We start from the raw sequence: 22,475 nt of genomic DNA, 5'->3' as shown, positions 1-22,475 counted from the left end.
TTAAAGATCTCTCAAGAGCCTTACTAGCAACAAAATTAGAACCACACACAGAATGCTTATCAGCACTTGTAGGCCCATTGGTTCTATCCATGTTGCCATCACAACTACCTCTCGTGGAAGTGTTGCAAGCCCTAATGGGACTTACATAGCTTGGAACATTTTCACTGAGAGGCATGTCATTACTACTCATAGAATGGCCATTTTCTGCTTTGAGATTTTGGCCACCAAGGTTCCCCTCATAGGCTGCCTTGGTATCAACAAGTGAGCTGTCTTCTTGTAGAAATGGTTGGAAGCTAGGATGCACTTGTACTGAGCGGGGAAAACTCCAAAAGTTTTCCCAACATCTCTGAATATGACCCTCATAATCAATGGCATGCATTTTTACTTCCCTTAACGACTTAGGATTCCGCAGTCCCACTTGGATTTGCGTATTAATCTCTAAGCCATTCAGAAAGAGCTCACATAGCACATCATTTGGTAATGCACTGGCTCTTCTTGGCCAAAGCTTAAGAGTACTATCAAAGGCTTTAGCATACTCTTTAACAGAAAGATAAGACTCCTGTTTAAACTGCATAAGCTGTCCTAAGACCTGAATCATAGGGAGCTTCTTTTCATACTCATCTAGAAATCTATCACAAGACTCCTCAAATGATTTGATCAACCCTCTTGGGAGGCTCCAGTACCATTTCCTTGCCTCTCCATTTAGGGTACTTGGGAATACAAGCATCCGATGTATATTGTTGAACCCACTTGCAATATAAGTTAGGCCATATTCTCTTAAATGAAGCATCAGATCCTCATTTGGCAACCCATAAAACACTGGGAGATCCCTATAAAGAGGATGACATTTAGTCCTCCCCTTTGGGATCAACACCGGGTCATTAAAATCTTCATATTCATCATGATCCGTGTCCAGCCTCTTAGGATCTTTAACTCTTCCATCCCCATCCTTTTTGGTGTAGGGAGGTTTATATCCTCATTGACATCCCTTTCTGCTAACTCACTGAGTGGTCTAGGGAGTCCTATAAGTTTCAACATGCCATTTTGATCCCCTCTTAGAGGATCTTCCATACCTTTCCCTTTAAAAGGAAAGTCCATAACGGGTTTATACAAGAGCTTTTGGTCCTTATCTAAAGCAGATTTATCATTACCACTTCTTAAAACTTGGGAGCCGTGCCTTTTAAGCAACGGTTTTCCCTTGACAACTAGGGCTTCTAACATCCTTGTGATGCCTACTATGTCGTCATGGTGGCCCATTACATGGGATGTTTCAACCACAAGTATATTCCATCGTATATCAGCACTTTCCCATGGCATTATGGCTTTAGCATGATGACTTGTTGATGCCATGACTACCATAGTTTCCAACATGCTTGTTTCATGCCCTCTAGGTTGATGGATGGTTAAACATGATTTCTCTTGGGTAGAGACCGCACCAAGGCGAACCTCGGCCCATTCCATTGTATTAGAGGATGGGGTAAGCTACTCTTTTCATCACATAAATTATCTTCTACAGAGGACTCATGCTCTACATAACTAACTAAGTCCATTAGTAAGTTTTGTCTGGGGAAAGCCAAGTTTTTCCATCCTTGAACAAACCCTATTTTATGGATAATTCAGGGTCCCTTTAAACCCTAGATTCGAAAACCGCCACTTATAGGTAGCTCCCGGTAGACACACCACTGATGGGACTTGAAATGGGCCAGCACTGGCTATGGCACTAGCCGGACCTCATGCTTACAACAGACACACAGCCTCACGGCCTCACGGACCAGGATCGTCAATCTACTGCTAAAGGACTAACTGCCCTAAAGCCTAATCTATGCGTTTATAGTTTTATAGTTTTGTAGTCCAACGTTTCCCTTTCTATAAACTCCATAGAGGGAGAACCCATACACATTGGCAATAAATACCACGATAATCACATACATGGGAGGCAGCCTCTCGGTAAAAACACAGCGGCCCCACTACAGCTCTCCTACATCGTAGGGATTGGTCCCTTGATGCGTTGCTCAACATATAAAACAAAAAAAAAACTCCACTCTTCATTTCAAAAGTCTCCAGGAGATATACCATGTTTCCTTTCCAAATAATCCCCCAAGAAACGAACGTCTATCCTACAACTTAGGATGCATTTCCACACTCACAACGTAGGTCATTGTCATTGAAAACATGTGCTATGCATCCAGGTTTTATATTCCGATACCATGATCACCATGCACATGCAAAGGTGAATGATTCTAAAGTACTCAAACATCATTTTCAAATCAGCAACGTGCTTAGTGCACAAACAGGCTTTATAATGCTTATTCACTAACGCATTGCATCGATGAAAGGATAGCACCGAGATCACACTCGTGCTACTATCCTCTTAATTAACATACCATGAAACTCTATGATATGATGTGCATCAGAAAATCAGCAACAATCAGCACGCAAATCACACCATTCAAACCTCCCAACCCCCCTACATTTAAGTGTTGCTTTCGTTGCATAGGTGTAGAGGTTCATTTTAGCATGTTTTGATGTAGAAAAAGCAATAAATCACAAACTTTAACAAAGAGATAGGGAAAACTGAGGCTAAACCTCATGCTTTACCACTACCACACATTCACAAACAATTATTATATTTTTCTTATTTTTCCAAGCCGTATTTCTATTTTTTCACTCATTTTTTCCATTTTCTTAATTTATTTGGCAATAGTCAATTATTTTTTGGTTTTTCTTATTCTAATCACTTTAATATACTAACATTCAATTTATCTTTCATATTCCCCCCATGGGAACAACTTTCCCCCACCCGAAACGAAAAAACTACTATTTTGCCACTTAAAAACCACTTTTCGGGTTTACGGGAATTAAATAAAGCATGTAAATCATTGCAAAACCAAAATTTTCTGATAAAAAACAATTACTCATAATTCAAACAGCACACAAACAATTTTTAATCCAATGAGAACATAATTATCATCATAAACTATAAAAAATCCTTCATTTTCTTCATAAAAATGGCCATACCGTGTTTTTACGTAACCGGAGACGCTTTGCATGATTGCATAATCAGCAGACGGAGCCTCCATTGCTCTCAATCCAATGCTATACTTCAATCTTTAGCATCTCTATCAATCTTTATCACCATTTTCTTCATTCTTCCTTCATCAAGATGGCACACATGAACAACCCATAGGGAAGAGAGAGAGGGAGGAGAGAGAAAGACTAGATCTGGTTCTCTTCATTCAGTCCATCATTCCATGAGCGAAGGGCGGCGATAAGACCAGAAAAGGGAGAGAAGTTGCCCCCCATTGTCAGTTGCATGGGGTATTCACAGCCTGTAATCTCCATCTCCATCAAGATAGGGTGCAAAAAATGGCCGTTGCTTGCACGCCATCATGCCATGGTTTTCCATGTTTTTTCATCTCCTATGCATAAAATTTTAGAGGGGGGATCCAACTCCAAAGGGCACCACCCCTTTTGGCCTTAAACTTGTCCACCTCTCCATATCTTGACCGTTTATTGGCTCCTTCTCCTGGCTCCAATTCGAGCTATGAAAAATCTTGGGCATTTGGCTTGACATCCCGCATTGACTGGTAGCTCTTGACATCCTGCATGGCAGTCTAAAAAATTATCATAAATCCACAAGTGTCGCTCGGGCGCATTTTAAAAGCCATCTTTTACTTAGTGCTTAAAATCGTCTTAGTTGGAATCGCCGCCTTCGATGTTAAATATTTTTTTCCTAAATTCTGGATTTTTTGGCAAATTTTGGGCACATCCCGGGCTCAAAAATCCGCTCTCAGGGACTTGGGAGAAATTGCTTATATAGTATCTAGGGAAAATGTCACCTTCAAGTAAGGGGATAAGATTTGACCATGTGTCCAAATATTAATCACATTAGGAATTCCCAAACTTTATGAAAATTCCCAAAATCCTAAAAATGTGGTTTTGTACTCCATGAACGAAGGGTAATGGCAGTCACTCCTTCTGGACAAGAAGCCTCTCGAAGGACACCTCCGGATGTGAGTTAGTTGGTGATAGGTGACTATTAGGTCAATTAGGAGCCTTTAGATTGGTTCTCCATGGGTAACGACAGGACTCTTCCCCTGCGGGGTAGACCTAGGATTAACTAGCCAAAGAAAATCCAATCATTCTGGTTAGAGTACGGATGGCGACAAATGGAAGATAAACTCTGGGCGACTACTAAAATGTTACTTGTCTTGTAATCAAAAGCGAGTACATCACATTTGGTATCAGAGCCAAAATAAAATTTTAAAAAATGGTAATTGTAGCCTGTGGTATGAGTTGTTTTTCCCTTCTTTTGTTGATATGTGTTTTTTATCTTAACCAAAGAGACGAAGATTGGGAGCGACTCCTAGTCTTTTGAGAAATGTTTACATTGGAAATGCATTTTGTAGATTATGGATGGAGAATGCAAGTAATGTGGATTCTGGATCGCATCTATGATCCTTCTCCACTATACTAGGAAAGATGTTGGATGATAAGCGGTGGATATTGCTATATAGATGCAAACCGTCTTGCCTTTCTTTAGACCAATTTGAAGAGATAAGATGGATGGAAAACCTTAAGGTCATGAAGGTTTATTTTTTTCATGAAGCCAGAGTGAATTTAACTTTATTCACTAGAGATCGAAAGGTTAAACTAAATCGATATGTTTATGAGGAAGTGACAAAGGTCATCCCAGCGTACCGAGTTATGGTTGTTGCTTGCTCTAAACGTCGCAACTACATCAAAGATGGACTTCATGATCTTTCTTTAACGTACCAATTTTTAGATATCCATTCTTTAAAGCCCGATTATTACCCAATGAATGTATCCAAACGCCATGCTTAGATTGTATTAGGAAAATCATATCTCCCAAATAACCAACCATCCCAAATAAACCACATGTATTTTTTCCCTATGGTGAAATAAATTATTTTGTCTATCCATTGTATAAGAAATTAGTTGCCATTCTAGCAACTAAGAATAATTATTAAAAAAATTCATCTTACGAGTTAGTGGATATATCTGAAATCCATGGTTAGATTCCTTTAGTTAATAAAAAAAACTCTATCATGATGTAACCTTCCTTGAAAATTTAATATAAAGTATTTCTTTCCATTTGAAATGATTTTTCTTTTTGAAAAGATACGAGCAAATTGTATGATAACATTTGTAGAGATGACTAGAGAAAAGCTTATGATACCACATGGAGTTGTTCCTACCCTTAATGCTGCTGAGATCCAAGAAAAGAATCTCTTGCTTAAGCAAATCAAACCACTCGAGTTTAAACGCCAAAGCAAGTTTCATGATGACCGAAGTCCTTTCAACAAGAAGGGATCAAATAAAAAATTCTTAGTGATGCAAATACCATCAACCCATAACGCTAAACCCTTTAAAATTTTGATTGATTGTGGAAGCACACATTCATTCATATCACCAAGGTATGCTAGAAAACAAGGCATAGACACAATGCATGCACCTAGGTTGATAGTTGAGTTAGCTGATGGAAAAGAAGTTTCCTCAACACAATAGATAAGTAAGGTGGAGTTTAATCTGGGTGGCAATCAGACCAACATGCATTTCAAAGTGATGAACCTGGGAACTTATGAGTGCCTATTGGGAATGGACTGGTTAATTCCTAATGATGCTCATATTCATTGGGTCAATGAGCTAAGTCACATTCTTGTTGAATCTTGTAGGACAACAAGTGACCACACAAGGAGAAGCAGGGAAACCAAAGATTCAATTAGCGAAAGCTTCTCGAATCGTTAAAGGTTTAAGAAAAGTCTCACATATATACCTAATCAAATTAAATAAGATTGAACATGATAAGGAAGTCAAAGATGAACCGTCATGGCTTAGGGAATATGCTAACGTATTTCCTGAAGAATTAACTAAACTTCCACCACACAGAGAGAAGTCAACCATGAAATCAAGACAGTACTAAAAGCTGCACCAGTTGCAAAGCGACCATATCAAATGTCCTTTCTGGAAGCCATAAAACTAAAGGAACAACTCAAATATCTCTTAGATAGACCCAATAACTCACCCTGGGGAGCTCTAGTGTTATTTCAAAAGAAGAAAGATGGGACTCTTCATCTCTGCATTGATTATTAAGGGCTAAATCAGGTCACAATCAAGAATAAGTATCCGACTCGAAGGATCCACAAACTACTTGATCGACTATGAGGAGCGAATATTTTGTCCAAGATTGATCTCAGATCAGGGTATTACTAGATCAGGATCAAGTAAGAAGATATTCCAAAAACTGCTTTTAGCATAAGGTACGGTCATTACGAGTTTATCGTAATGCCATTTGGATTAACAAATACCCCTGTTATTTTTAATATATTAATGTGAGAGCAGAGTTTTGAGCTCGGGATGTGCCTAAAATTTTCCAAAAAATCCAAAATTTAGGGGAAAAATATTCAACATCGAAGGCGGCGGTTCCAACTAGGACGATTTTAAGCACTAAGTGAAAGACGACTTTTAAAAGGCGCCCGAGAGACACTTGTGGATTTTTGATAATTTTTTCGACTATCGTGCGGGTTGTCAGGAGTTGCCAGTCAATGCGGGATGTCAAGTCGGACGTCCAAGATTTTTCAGAGCTTGAATCGGATGCCGGACGATCAAATGGTCACAAAAGGGTCAAGATACAAAAAGGTGGACCAAAGTTTGGCCAAAAGGGGTGGTGCCCTTTGGGAGCCTTGGACCCCCCCAAATTTTATGCCACATGAAAGATGAAATCATTGAGAGAGAAGGAGATGGAAAAAACGTGATCAGGAGATGACCATTTTTTGTGCTTGATCTTGATGGAGATGGAGATGACATACTGAAAGCAACCCATACAACAAATCTTGGGGCTGATCTTCTCCTTCTTGGCGGGTCTTATCTCCGCTGTTTGCTTGTGGAATGATGGACTGAATGAAGAGAACCAGATCTAGTCTTTCTCTCTCCTCCCTCTTTCTCTTCTCTATGGGCTATTCATGTGTGGCATCTTGATGAAGAAAGAATGAAGAAAATGGTGATGGAAATTGATGGAGATGTTGAAGATTGAAGTACAGCATTGGATTGAGAGAAATGGAGGCTCCGTTTGCTGATTATGCAATCATTCAAGGTGTCTCGGGTTACGTAAAAACACGGTATGACCATTTTTATGAAGAAAATGAAGGATTTTTGATAGTTTGTGATGATAATTATGTTCTTATTGGATGAAAATTTATTTGTGTGCTGTTTGCATTATGAGTAATTGTTATGTATCAAAAAATCTTGGTTTTGCAATGATTTATATGCCTTATTTAATTCCCATAAACTCGAAATGCGGTTTTTAAGTGGCAAAACAGTATTTTTTTCGTTTTCGGGTGGGAGAAAAGTGTTCCCATGGGGAGAATATGGAAGATAAATTGAATGTTAGTATGCTGAAGTGGTGGGAATAAGAAAAACCAAAAAATAGTATATTTTATTTCCAAATAAATAAAAGAAAATGGAAAAAATAAAGAAAAAAAATAGAAATACGTATTGGAAAAATAAGAATAAATAGAAGAATTGTTTGTGGATGTATGGTAGTGGCAAAACATGAGGTTTGGCCTCATTTTTCCCTATCTCTTTGTTAAAATTTGTGATTTATTGCTGTTTCTACATCAAAATATGACAAAATGAACCTCTACACCTATGCAACGAAAGCAATACCTAAACGTAGGGGGTTGGGAGGCTTGAATGGTGTGATTTGCGTGATGATTGTTGCTGATTTTGTGATGCATATCATGTCATAGAGTCCGTGTTGTTTTTATTAAAAGGATAGTAGCACGAGTATGGTCTCCGTGCTATCCTTTCATCATCGTAATGTGTTAGGAAGTAAGCATATAAAAAGCTTGATTGTGCACAAGCATGTTGCTGATTTGAAAATTATGTTTGAGCACTTTAGAATCATTCACTTTGCATGTGCATGATGATCATGGTATCGGAATAAAAAACCTGGATGCATAGCACCTGTTTTCAATGACAATGACAACGTTTGAGGGTGAAAAGGCATCCGAAGCCATAGGATAGATATTGTTTCTTGGGGGATTATTTGGTAAGGAAACATGGTATATCTCTTGGAAACTTTCAAAATGAAGAGTGGAGTTTGTTCGTTTGTTTTATATGTTGAGCAGCGCATCAAGGGGCTAATCCTTGCGATGTAGGAGAGTTGTAGTGAGGCCGCAGTGTTTCTACCGAGAGGTTGCCTCCCATGTATGTGATTATCGTGGTATTTATTGCCAGTGTGTATGGGTTCTCCCTCTGTGGAGTTTATAGAAAGGGAAACATTGGACTACAAAACTACAAAACTATAAATGTATAGATTAGGCTTTAGGACAATTCATCCTTTAGCAACAGATAGGCGGCCCTGGTCCGCGAGGCTGTGAGGGTGTGTTTGTCTGTCATGAGCATGAAGTTTGGCTAGTGCCATAGCCAGTGCTGGCCCATTTCAAGTCCCATTAGTGGTGCGTTTGCTGCCAAGAGCTGCCAATAAGTGGTGGTTCTCGAATCTAGGGTTTTTAGGGACCAAAAAGTTGGTTTATGTCCTGTGACAAGGGCTGTCAAGCTGAAATACAAAAAACAGAACGTGCTGCGAGGGCTAGACGGTGGTTAGAGATTGTAAGTCGTTATTCTCCTAAAAGAAGTAGCCCGATACACATAACAGGTAGTGGTCTTAGTAACCCAACTGCTGCACATAGTCCTTTAGGTGCATGAGGAAGCGCAAGTTCTTCCTCTCTTCCACCAAGTCAACCCACTTCAAGTGGGGGTGTGATTTCCTTAGTTCAAAATCCTATTGTCAATCCGATTGTTGCCATGGCGCAACCCATTGCAATTCCTGCAGGAACGCCGGATTTGCCAGCTTTAGGAGTTCCTTTACCCATTTTTAATAGGTTAGCCGAAGAAGATGCGGAGTTTCACATTTGTGAATTCCAAAGACTAATGTTTAATTATCGCATCCAAGATGAGGGACATCTTATGATGTTCTTTAACATGACGTTAAAAGGAAGGGTTGCAGTATGGTATCATAGTATAGAGACTGGAACCATAACCACAATCAACCAATTTTATGCAACTTTCCGAGGAGAATATGTCCCTGAAAGAGGTGGCCAATAGTGGTAGAGTGTGTTGAATGTAACACGCCAAGATCCCCATGAGAATGTGAAAGCATATGCCAAGAAGCTTAAGGAAGTGTTTTGTAAGTTACAAACTTACATTCCCATTCCGTCGGCTGCCCAATTGCAATACTTCTTGCATGGATTGGATTTCAATATTCAGGTACAATTGAGCAGTGTGGCTTTGGTTGATATAGACACCGCCATTACACGGGCAGAAGGAGTAGAAACACGATTACAAACGGCCTACTTCTCTTGAATAAATCTTAATGCGGGTTTAGTACCTGGAGGCAATTTACCATTGATAAATGGAAGTCAAGGGATGCCTATGAATAACCCTAATGGGAGAGGAAGCATGGTTCAAAATGTACCTTTACTACCAGCTCCTCCCAGTGTGACTATGCCTATGGCTAGTCAGTTGACTCCACCAAATGTTGGAGGCCAAGTTTCAAACCCTAATGTTGTTCCTGTGAGTCAACAATCTATGCCCTATCAAAATTGTTAGGCCAATGGAACGACGGATAGATGATCAAGGCTATGAGTCGAGTGCCTCTAATGTCCTTGGTGAAGTTAAGGATATGATGAAGCATTATACTGACATGATTTTTGAACAATATCGGTAAATAGCTGTTGACATCAATTTCTTGAAGAAGGAGCAAAATCTGATAGGGAGTCGATGCCCTGAAGAGGGTGGTTCCTCAAGATTCAGCTGTAAGTGGTGTGGCGGACAACATTTCCCTAGAAACTATCCAAATGTTAAATGTGATATTTGTAGAAAGTCGGGCCATTTAGCTGCTACCTATTGGAGTAAGATTAGTTCCCTCCAACAAGGAAGTAAACAGCTAGGTCCAGTTAATCATAGAGCATAAGGTAATAACCTCCAGCAAAATGATGGACCAGGACAAATACTGCAAAGGGGAAATACTACTATAGAAGAGTTGCCACAAGGCAATGGAGTCAGCCTTATTGAGGTTGTACGCATCAAGGACACTGAAACCTCTAACCTATGAGCCGTGACAAGAGGCCAAAAGGCTAAAGAGGGTGATAGAGATAATGCAAAACCGGTCGAGGGAAACCTTAAGCAGGGGCATAAGGGGACGCAAGTCCTGAATCCTAGCATGAAAGGTGGACCTCTAAGGCCTGTTGATAGAAAAGTCGATCCTAAGAAGGATGAGGAAGTGCCAAGAAAGAAGGCAAGAGCTCAAAAGAAGCACCAAAGTAGGTCCCGAGACCAAAAGAAAGAATGATTTGGCGAGAAAAGAGAGCTTTGGCTACCTATCATGATTTTGATTTAGCAAGTTCCCTTTGCGAAGTCAAACCAGATGTAAACCTCTTACAATTGATTAAATTATCTCTAGGAGTACGCAAGGAATTCAAGAAGATCATGCGTATTGGGTATATTATAGAACCTTTGGGTATAGCACGAGTAGGGAAAGATTGGTTTGATCACACTGAAAATAATTGCCCTAGGATTCTAGTATATGTGGATGGAATATTAGTAGAGCATGCTATCGTAGACACTGGGTCCTCCGTCAATATCATGAGTTCAGAGCTGATGGAGAGGTTGGGTCTAGGTATCCAAAAAGATAGCTCCACCCTTCTTAGAATGACTGATGATAGTCTAAGGCAACCAAAAGCTTGCGTTACTAAAGTCCATGTTATAGTTGCAAGTGTAGAATGCTTCTTGGACTTTAGGGTGATAAGATTTGCAAGATGTCCTAGCTATCGAGTCTTGCTAGGCAGGCCTTGGATCTTACGAACAGACTGTCAAGTCAATATACCCGCTGGTCGAGTGGTTCTAGGCAGAGGTGCTAATCGAGTAATAGTTGATGCTTACCCTGAGTAAACTCTTAACTATGGTATCACATACAATTTCTAAACTTCTCTTGTGGGGAATTGTGACTCAGATTGGGCAGGAGACAGTGATTCCAGGAAGTCAGTTTCTGGTTATTGTTTCTCTTTGGGTTCAGGAATTTTCTCTTAGATTAGTAAGAAGAAGCCAATAGTGGCATTGTCTTCTACTGAAGCAGAGTACAAGGCAGCTTGTTTTGCTGCATGTGAAGCAATATGGTTGAGAAGGATTCTATGGCATATGGGAGTGCAGGATGAACCAACTGTGCTGAGATGTGACAATCAAAGTTGCATTGCCATTGCCAAAAATCCAGTGTTTCATGCATGCACCAAACATATAGAGATCCAGTATCACTATGTGTGTGATTTGATGGAGGATGGGATAGTGGAACTGGTCTACTGTCCAACAGAGGAGAATGGAGCAGATATCTTCACTAAAGCACTTACGAAGGATCTGCTTCAAGTTCATCTTCAGAGACTCGGCATTGGGTTGAGGAGATAGTTCACCTATGGGTGGACATTGAGGGGGGGTGTTAGATATGATCAATGCCCCACCCTCATTAGGTGCCATCAATGATCCATGGTGCTCAAAGTTGTAAGGCCCCCATTATGAGGAGAAGCCAAATGTGAGCCCAGACATTGGTGGAGTCCTGACTTGTATATCAGATGAGGTCAATGCGACCGGATGGCAAAAAGGTGACCGTTGTGGGTCTAATCTTTGGGTTAGACGGAGTGGTTAAGTTGGTAGCAACTCGAGGCACATTGCATTGAGTTGCAGGGTAAGGGAGTTAAAAGGGGTCCCTATTTTGGGGTTCAGGGCCGCAGAAGCTGCCCCTGGCTGGGGGGTCCCAGGGGGGCCAACAGCCCCCTTGGCAGGGGTTCGGGGGCAGCACCCCCGATCCGATGGTAAAGGGAATATTCCCTGGCCGACTAGTGGAGGCTTATATGGTAGATCGGTCAGGCCGACCTAATGGCCTTTGCGGGCTATAAAAGCTAAACCCCTTCACAACCATCTATTATCCATCTTTCACCCAGTCAGAGTTGTTGTTCCAGCTAGCCTTAAGCTCTTCACCTATCTTCTATCTAGATCGCCATCTAAGCTTCACACAGTGGAAGCGCACGGGTGGATAGAGCCATCTTTGTATTAGTTGTTTGGAGCTAAAGAATTTATTGATTCTCCTCTTATCTGTTGTGTACTTTCTATCTCTTTCTCAGATTCTGTTCGCTATGCTATGTAATATTTTACAGTAGTGAGAGAGAGATGTATTGTTAAAGAAAATTGATAGTAGAGAGAGAGAGATGTTTTGTTAAAGGAAATGAGAGAGGGAGAGGAATAGAAAAAAGAAGAAGGAATGAGAGAGAGGGAATAAACATACAACATAATAAAGAAAGAGAAAAAAAGAGAGAGATGAAAGGAGAGAAGAGAATGAATGGATAAAAAACAAAGAGAGAGTGGTGGCAAGGTCCGGTGCAATACCACGAGATGGAAAACACTCCGACATAAGTGCATGTCCGTGTAGATAACATCATTTTTTGTATTACCGTGATTTGTATGATTTAAATTGATTATGCTAACATCATTTTTTGTCTGTGTAGGTAACATTTTCAGGATGAGTAAAGGGATGAGTGATGAAGAGTTGCAGGATATCTTCACGTGCATGTCTCCAGATCAGATCGTGAGATTCAGTGACATGGCAAACCAGGAGCTATCTCGGACATCATTAGGTCGCTCTACTAGATCTACTTCAGCACGATCAGATGCTTCAGCTTCGAGCAGACGAGGTCGACGCTCCAGACTTGGGCCAGAGAGAGGGAGTGCTTCAAGGTCAAGGGGATACTGCAGAGATACGGTTCCAGGGAGTGTGGCTCAGGCTCAGGTGGATGGTGTGGAGACGCGGACGCGGTGTCTCCGTCTCGTCGTTTTGCTGGAGTTGCGTCACCTCCAAGATTTTTCACACCTGTGGGGACGTCTACTCTAGTTACTCTGCCGTCTACAAGTGGCACCCCTATGAGTGCCACTCTAACAGATATTACCCCGATCGGTACACCGGATGGATAGGGGTCTCCTGGATATGCCCAGGAGCGTGGACGTAGGTGGGAGAGGACCCATCTTAGGCATACCCCAGGGGGATATGCCTATCTTGTCGATGATAGGTCAGGAGCCATCATCATGAATGATGAGAAGAGGAGGGTGATGGCTCGTATGAGAGAGTTGTGCCAATAAGTTTTTCGGCACGTCTTGGATCATTGGAAGAACATACCAGAGGGGATCAAGGACTATATAGTAGCATCCTTGCATGAGGAGTTTTTGGTCCCAGCCTCAACAGATAGATTTTCTATGGGCTAGATGATGGACTGCATGCGTGCATATATGTCACACAGACGATCGGACGCATGCAAGGCACTCAAGAGTGGGGCTGCAAAACCCGAGTGGCTAGACACAGACGATTGGTGTCGACTGATGGAGGAGGCTACAAATTCTCCAGGATGTTGGAGTCAACAGTGCTAGGCAATGAGGGCATGACTACAGGCCGGAATGGTCCATCATCTTGGGAGTGGCAGCCACAAGACATATCTGGAGGACTTTGTAAGTTTTCCTTTTATTTTGTTTGTTTATTTTTTTGCAATATCCTTTGTATTGACAATCATGTTTCTAACAGTTAGTATTTTGTTTTATTTGTAGCACTCCATTACAAATCGCGATCCGACCGGCCTTGAGACTCGATATGCAGAGAGGCACGGTCTCACTGCATTGATCGACCAATTGTATAGACGTGGCGGCCCTGTAAGTTACTCATCTTTCTTGTCCGCAGTTACCATGTTTAATTAGAATGCATTATTATATGGTGGACTGATGTGTTGTTGTTTCTTTTTTTTAGAGTCCATTCGATGCTCCTTTGCAATGGGACGAGCTTTCGGATGGCAAGGATATGTAGCTCGCCCTTGGATACTTGGAGCTCACATACCTTTCTTTTTTGGTCGCCTAATTTGTGTAGACATTTTCTATGTAGTAGTGATATCTTGTCATGATTGTACCAGTCGCTTTCATTATGTGATCATGTATTTATTTCATGTATCAGTGTTATGATTTCAGTATACTTTGTTTCTGTTTACACGAGCGTTGTACACAGTGCAGAAACTATTTTATATGGCCCAAATAAAGCACACAGTGCTATAGCTGCCCTGCCACAATAATTTTTTTTCCTTGTTATTGTCACTATTAGCATCACAAATTTATTGTACGTGTCATTATTAGCATTGTTATTAGCATCACAGAGCGTCAGTATCAGCGTCAATATCAGCGTCGCTAATACCGATGCCAATAACGAGACTGATACCAACGCTGATACCGATTGTTCTATGGCGTCGGCAATAATGACGCTTTTTGCGATGATGGGGGTAAATTTTGTTATTTATATTTTCGTCGCTTTTAACATCGGTATAAGGCCTATATCTTATAGTGTAAGTCCTCATTGTCTCAAGAACTGTCCATACTTGCGATTCATGACTTCATTCATCCTTGGAATATGTAAAGATATCATCAAAGAATACAAGGACGAAATCATCAAGATAAGGTTTGATTATATCTTGCATTATGATGGGATCTCAAATGGGCCGGCATTGGCTATGGCACTAGCCGGACCTCATGCTCATGACAAACAAACACACCCTCACGGCCTTGCGGACCAAGAGCCTCTATCTGCTACTAAAGGACGAACTGTCCTAAAGCCTAATCTATGCATTTATAGTTTTGTAGTTTTGTAGTCCAACGTTTCCCTTTCTATAAACTCCACAGAGGGAGAACCCATACACATTGGCAATAAATACCACGATAATCACATACATGGGAGGCAACCTCTTGGTAAAAACACCGCGGCCTTACTGCAGCTCTCCAATATCGCAGAGATTAGCCCCTTGATGCGCTGCTCAACATATAAAACAAACGAATAAACTCCACTCTTCATTTCGAAAGTTTACAGGAGATATACCATGTTTTCTTACCAAATAATCCCCCAAGAAACAACGTCTATCCTATGGCTTAGGATGCCTTTTCACCCTCAAACGTGGTCATTGTCATTGAAAATAGGTGCTATGCATCCAGGGTTTTTGATTCCAATACCATGATTGTCATGCACATGCAAAGGTGAATGATTCTAAAGTGCTCAAACATAATTTTCAAATCAGCAACGTACTTGTGCACAATTAGTCTTTTTATATGCTTACTTCCTAACACATTGCAGTGATGAAAGGATAGCACTAAGACCATACTCGTGCTACTATCCTTTTAATAAAAATAACACGGACTCTATGACATGATATGCATCAGAAAATCAGCAACAATCAACATGCAAATCACACCATTCAACCCTCCCAACCCCCTACGTTTAGGTATTGCTTTCGTTGCATAGGTGTAGAGGTTCATTTTGTTATATTTTGATGTAGAAAAAGCGATAAATCACAAAATTTAGCAAATAGATAGGGAAAACTGAGGCCAAACCTCATGCTTTGCCACTACCATACATCCACAAACAATTCTCATATTTTTCCTTATTTTTCCAATACGTATTTCTATTTTTCTCTTTATTTTTCCATTTTCTTTGATTTATTTGACAATAAAATATACTATTTTCTGGTTTTTCTTATTCCCATCACTTCAGCATACTAACATTCAATTTATCTTCCATATTCTCCCCATGGAAACACTTTTCCCCCACCCAAAAACGAAAAAATACCATTTTGCCAATTAAAAACCGCATTTCGGGTTTACAGGAATTAAATAAAGCATGTAAATCATTGCAAAATCAGGATTTTCTGATACACAACAATTACTCATAATGCAAACAGCACACAAATAAATTTTCATCCAATAAGAACATAATTATCATCACAAACTATCAAAAATCCTTTATTTTCTTCATAAAAATGGTCATACTGTGTTTTTACGTAACCCAAGACACCTTGAATGATTGCATAATCAGCAAATGGAGCCTCCATTGCTCTCAATCCAATGCTATACATTAATCTTCAGCATCTCCATTAATTTCCATTATCATTTTCTTCATTCTTCCTTCATCAAGATGCCACACATGAACAACCCATAGAGAAGAGAGAGAGAGAGAGGAGAGAGAAAGACTAGATATGGTTCTCTTCATTCAGTCCATCATTCCACGAGCAAAGGGCGGCGATAAGACTAGCCAAGAAGGAGAAGATCAGCCCCAAGATCTGTTGTATGGGTTGCTTTCAGCCTGTCATCTCCATCTCCATCAAGATCAAGCGCAAAAAACGGCCGCCTCTTGATCACGTTTTTTCCATCTCCTTCTCTCTCCACGATTTCATATTTCATGTGGCATAAAATTTGGGGGGGTCAAGGCTCCCAAAGAGCACCACCCCTTTTGGCCAAACTTTGGTTCACCTTTTCGCATCTTGACCCTTTTGTGACCATTTGATCGTTCGGCATCCGATTCAAGCTCTGAAAAATCTTGGACGTCCGACTTGACATCCTGCATTGATTGGCAACTCCTGACAACCCACACGGCAGTCGAAAAAATTATCAAAAATCCACAAGTGTCTCTCGGGCGCCTTTTAAAAGCCGTCTTTCACTTAGTGCTTAAAATCGTCGCCTTCGATGTTGAATATTTTTTCCCTAAATTTTAAAATTTTTGGCAAATTTTAGGCACATCCCAGGCTCAAAACTTTGCTCTCATTGGCGACCAGGGGATAGGCGCCTCAGCCCATCGAATCCCACAACAGATCTGCACAAAACAACCAAAGGAAGCATCAAGCTGATACAAAATAGATAAATATTAAAACACAGCACAATGCTCACCCTACCCCCTGACAAAACCAAGGCATGAAATCCACAAGGAGTAGGCTTGGCATAATTTGATAGAAGGTCCAGAGCTAGTCACTAACCGACTACTCCAACACGGCCAAACTAAAAAGAACTATTGAAGAGGTTGCCCTAAGTGGTGGTTTGAACTACCTACCTAACTAAGGACAACACAACTAGGAGCTCCCACTAAGCGAGGACTCCTATAGCCTGATCGAGAAGTTTTTTTTTTAGCACATTTCTTCTTTTAGGTTTTTATTCTTGCATACTCGTGCATGTAAAAAGGAGGGAGTTGAGCATAGTGACCCAAGGAGAACAGGGCATTAGCCTCAGGTCCTGTCTCGGTACCCAAGAACCTACCGCGAGGGCGACACTTAATCCTTTTTTGATGCTCACTTTTATTTTCGCTCCAACCTTTCTTACTTTTTTCTTTTCCAGCAAGATGCCACCCCTAGGAAGACAAGGCATCGGCCCCAGGCCTGACTCGTCCCCAGGAACCTACCAGGCCTTTGCAAGGCGATGATCAACTACTTATAAATGTTCATTTCATTTCTTTTCTATTTTTATAGGGATTAGAACCCCTTTTTACACACCTTTGTATATATTTATTTTCTTTTAAGATATTTAGGGTTTCTTTTCCTCTCTATCATCATCATTTTTCTTCGGTAAGCTTTTCTAACTGCCTCACAACTAACAAGAACTCCTAGAACGGCTGCTTAGCAGGCTAGCAGAACATGGTCACTAGAACTGGCTTCTAAGAGACGCGGATGCGAGCAAGTTAGACCTTGGCACGTCGAATGATTCACGGCCAATTAAATTAGGTTCCATGCTCAGTTCAGTTAAACTTATACGAACCATGAACTATGTGTTAAGATATGCAAATCAATCAGAAATTTAACCAAATATCTTTCCATTTCAGTCCCACACCCCCTATCGTTCACATTTAGATTGCTTGCACAAATGTAGGGAGATTTCATGATAATTTTCTATAGAAATAAGCTCTAAAACATGCACTTTAACATATAAATTCACAAACATTCTCCTTTGCACACTAGGTTAAATACATATGCATTCGCAAGGTCCATCAGATGTAGGCAATATGGCCATGAGAAATGCCAAATGGCACCATTTTATGAGGCTCATTTTATCCTTAGTGATGATGTATCCATCGTGTAGCAATCCCCCTCAATCGTTGCAAAGGTAGTAATCATGATCTACTCTTAGGAATGGAAGTAAATCCACACTCTTGCATGTCATCCTCACTACTCCATTGAAGCTAGCATGTCATTTCTTTACTTGTGCTACCCTCCTTTGCTCCTCTATTCTTTGAGACCTCCTTGGTCCGTCTGCCTTCTCCTCAACAGATGCAGGCATAGGATTATTGTGGTCATAGAGCTGCTTTACCTAGCGCGGCAATGGCTTTTCCGGTGGGGTGATGTTAGGTTGGTGAACTTTTTCCTCATCATCTGAAGATGATGCTTCCTCCTCCTTAAGGATAGGGACAACTCTTGGGACAGGTTCACAGTGGACTACTTCTTTGCTTGATGATAAAGTGGAAGAACTTGCATTCTCCTCCTCCACTGTATGCGGCTCCTCCTTGAACACCACATCATGGCTCGCGATGATCTTCTTTGCCTCTTGGTCATATAATTTGTAAGCCTTCTGCTCATCACTATAACCCAAGAAGATACATTTTTTGCTTTTTGGTTTTAACTTGTTTCTCTTCTCATCTGGAACATGTGCATAACATTCACATCCAAAAATTCTGAAATGTGAGACAGATGGTTTCTTACCAGTGTAAGCTTCATGAGGTATTTTTCCCTTGAGAGCCTTTGTGAAGGTCCGATTTAGAATGTAGAATGTAGTATTAACAGCTTCAACCCAAAAATGCTTAGGCAATCCCTTGCCCTTTAGCATGCATCTTGCCATCTCCACAATGGTGCGATTCCTGCATTCCACAACACCAATCTGTTAAGGTGTGTGAGGCGTCGTCAATTGACGCTTTATCCCTTTGCTCTTGCAAAAGCCTTTAAACTCCTTTGAGTTAAACTCACCACCACCATCTGTTCTAAATTTCTTCACACTTTTCCCTGTTTCATTCTCAACAAGTTTTAGCCATTCTTTAAACTTGCCAAAATCTTGAGCCTTATCACGAAGGAAGTACACCCACATCTTCCTACTGTAGTCGTCGACAATCAACATAAAATAAGAAGATCCCCCCAAGGCCTATGTAGGCATTGATGGGACCTAAAACGGGCCGGCACTGGCTCATGCACTAGCCGGACCTCTATCACGTGCTCAACAACCCCACGGCCTTGCGGCCAGGAGCGTGGATGACACATACATCATCTTCCTAAACATATTGTGTTTGTATTACGTCTCGTAGTCCAATCTCTAACCCAAGCAACACTCCTCAGAGGGAGTCCCAACACATTGCCAAATAGCACGAAGTACAAACATAGAAGGTCCTCCCACGGTTGACTACCGCTACCTCACTACGACTCTCCTACACCTTGGGGATTGGCCCCTCGATGCGTTGCTAAACATATATAAAACAATATCACACATATTTCCACTCAAGGTACCAATTATTCGTATCCAGGAATGTACCATACCTCACTTTACTTTCCCCTTAGACCCAACGCCTAGCCTACAGCTTAGAACAACCTTACTCACTCAACGTTGGTCATATTCCTCTAGAAAGCAATTGCCATGCATCCAGGAGGTATTTCTGATACCTTTTATCATTTCTTTATGATTCATGCAAATTGTGAATGCCCACGTGCTCAAACAATTAAGAAAATCAGCATTGGTGCATATGTGGAAAACATTTCTTTTAATGATTTTGACTATTGCTCGTATGCGGCGTTGCATGAACCTAGCACCGAGAAACCCTCGTGCTACTAGGTTCTTAATTTTTAATTATTGACCAACCTAAATGGTATGCATAAAAACCAGCAAGCTTTTCATCATTTCATTCAGCATTTAAACACCTTTGATCCACTCTACCCCCTCACCCGTTTAGGTTGTGCATTATTGATGTGATGCTTTTGGAAGAGTAGTGATTCCATCTTGGAGGAAGAACTTATTTAGAAAGCACTTCATATAGTAAAAACATATATAGAAAATGAGTATTTTAGCTTGCAATATTATTGAGAATCTTTTGAGAAAAAGAAACCCACTTTTTATAAAATAATTTAAAAATTCATTTTTTGGGGTAAAAATAAAATTAAGTTGCTGATGTGATACTTTTGGAAGAGTAGTGGTCCCATCTTAAGATTGAAAAATGCTAGTTGCAAGGGTGAAAAGAAGGGTGACCCCTCTTCTTTTTAGGTGGGATCCACCACAAAAACTAGGTGAAACCTAGAAATGTAGGGAGGCCATGGAACAAAAACTCATGCATCGATGACCATTAAATAGGGGAAAATCCAAGATTAAGGATTACTAATCGATTTCTTATGAGTCCCTTTTTGAGTACGTATTCCCCCTAATGGCATCCATCATTTGATACCCAAACCCTTAGTCCAAGTCGAATACATCCTTTGACCTCTCTCTTTTAATCAAAGTCCCTCCCAAGCCCATTACCATGTATCATGCCTATTAGTGAACATTTCATACCTATAGTAAGAATACATCCTTTAACCTCTCTCTTTTAATCAAAGTCCCTCCCAAGCCCATCACAATGTATCATGCCTATTAGTGAACATTTCATACCTATAGTAAGACCAGTCACGAGCATTACCTAATTGATCAAAGGCCCACTAGTTCTCATGTTGTCATAAGGGGGAACCTTTCTCACATGTCTGAGCTCTCATCTAGGTGAGCGTCTACATTTTAGATAGTAATATTCCATCGAGTTGGAGTTGTAATGGAAAGATTCATAAGAGATTACATGCCAATATCAATTCCATTATAACTCTCATCACATGATAGTTCTCATCGAGTGGAAGTTGTAATAGCAAGACTCGTGGAAGATTACATATTGATGTCAATTTAATTATAATTCTCATCACATGATAGGCCCTAGTTGAGCCAAAAGAGAGAATATTTGGTACCTGAGGGAATAGCTATCTTGAGCAAAACCATCGATTCTTCTTCCCATAAGGTATAATCTCAAGTTCAATGCCTAAAATAATGCCAAGTCAAGTACCATGACATTGACCCTAGGAAGTCATCATTCGGCCATGCTTCTATTTCCTTCTTTTGGAAAGCACCTAATTAATTGTGTCTATCCATCAATTAGACAATGTCATCATGACATGTTGAAATGACAAGCTCAACACATGCGGACATTGATGATGGACCACTTGGTTAGATGGGTCCACACGTCTACACTTAGCACGTCGGTGGTCATTATGACTCTCACATGGCCACTAACTCATTACTTATTATATTCAGGCTGTTACACCTATTTACAGCTAGCATAGTTATAGCACCAATCGACTAGTGTAGTCGGTTATGCATTGTTTGACTTAGTAGGCCACTTTCATTTTATGTTGTATCTTATCTATACTTTGTGTACATTGTAAAAGTGTGTGGAAGAAGAAGAAGAAATCAGCAAGAAAACGTTTTGGCCTCCATCTCTCTTCTTGTCTCTTGAGTGAGCTTCTCCTTGTGCATTCTGTGTGTGTTCGGCGCAGCATCTTGAGCAACTCCCCCCACCACGCGATTCTTGACATGACAAGCATCCACTCACTTTCTACACACACACACACACACACACACACACACACACACATGATATGTGTAATTATCTAATTAAGGTCCTATCAAACTATGAGATATAAAAAACTAACTTCGTTAATTATCTGATTACATTAAATTCATTGAACAAATTATTATTATATTTACACAAATAATGAAGATAGAGTTAAAGAAACTTTTTTTAAACCAACAATCTCTAAACTATGACTTTTGAGCATGCTTTCATTTCTTCCAAAAGAAAATTTCTACTCTCTTGGCATCTCATCATCTGGATATCCCAACCCTAGAGCAAGTCATACACATCTTATGACCCCTCTTTTGTAAATCAAGACCCTCAGATGCCCATCTCCATGTGCCATGCATGTTGAGGATTTCTTCATTATTGTAGGATTGGCCATTGTAATTGAGTCCATGTTTTGGTTGTGATCACCAGGTGCAAGAAGATTGCACCAACTCTGTGGAATAGTAGAGTCTTAACATGCTCAAACTCGACACAATGATATGCTAGCATTGTAGGTACGACAATCATAGCATATCCAAAGGAAGACTACCGAATGTATCACCAAGATAATACTAAATAAAAGAAAATGATGCTCATATATTCCAATAATGTACTATAGTGTTCAACAACATAGAGTATTGTGTACATTCCAAATGGGTATTCACTCAAAGAAATACATGACAATGGCCTAGGTAATCATGGCCATCATCACAACAATACAATGGAATGTGAGGTTATCTCAAAGCATGGGAAAGCTTGAGAGCAAAACAAAGAGTTGAGGGAAGTGAAGAGATAAGGGAAGAGAGAGGAGAGGAACACAACACTTCTTCTCTGCTCCTTTTATAGCTTTTGGTGCTCACAGTGTCATGAAGTTCATCTGCCATAACCTCTGGATAATTTACTACCTTCCATTACTACACTATTACTGTAAGCATGGATCACCTCTTTTAGCTACCAATTT

Source organism: Lygodium microphyllum, chromosome 2, assembly GCF_053477565.2.
Source record: "Lygodium microphyllum isolate KBCC chromosome 2, Lygodium_microphyllum_v1.1.10, whole genome shotgun sequence".
In the NCBI taxonomy this organism is placed as follows: Eukaryota; Viridiplantae; Streptophyta; class Polypodiopsida; order Schizaeales; family Lygodiaceae; genus Lygodium; species Lygodium microphyllum.
This window is presented reverse-complemented; position numbering follows the sequence as displayed.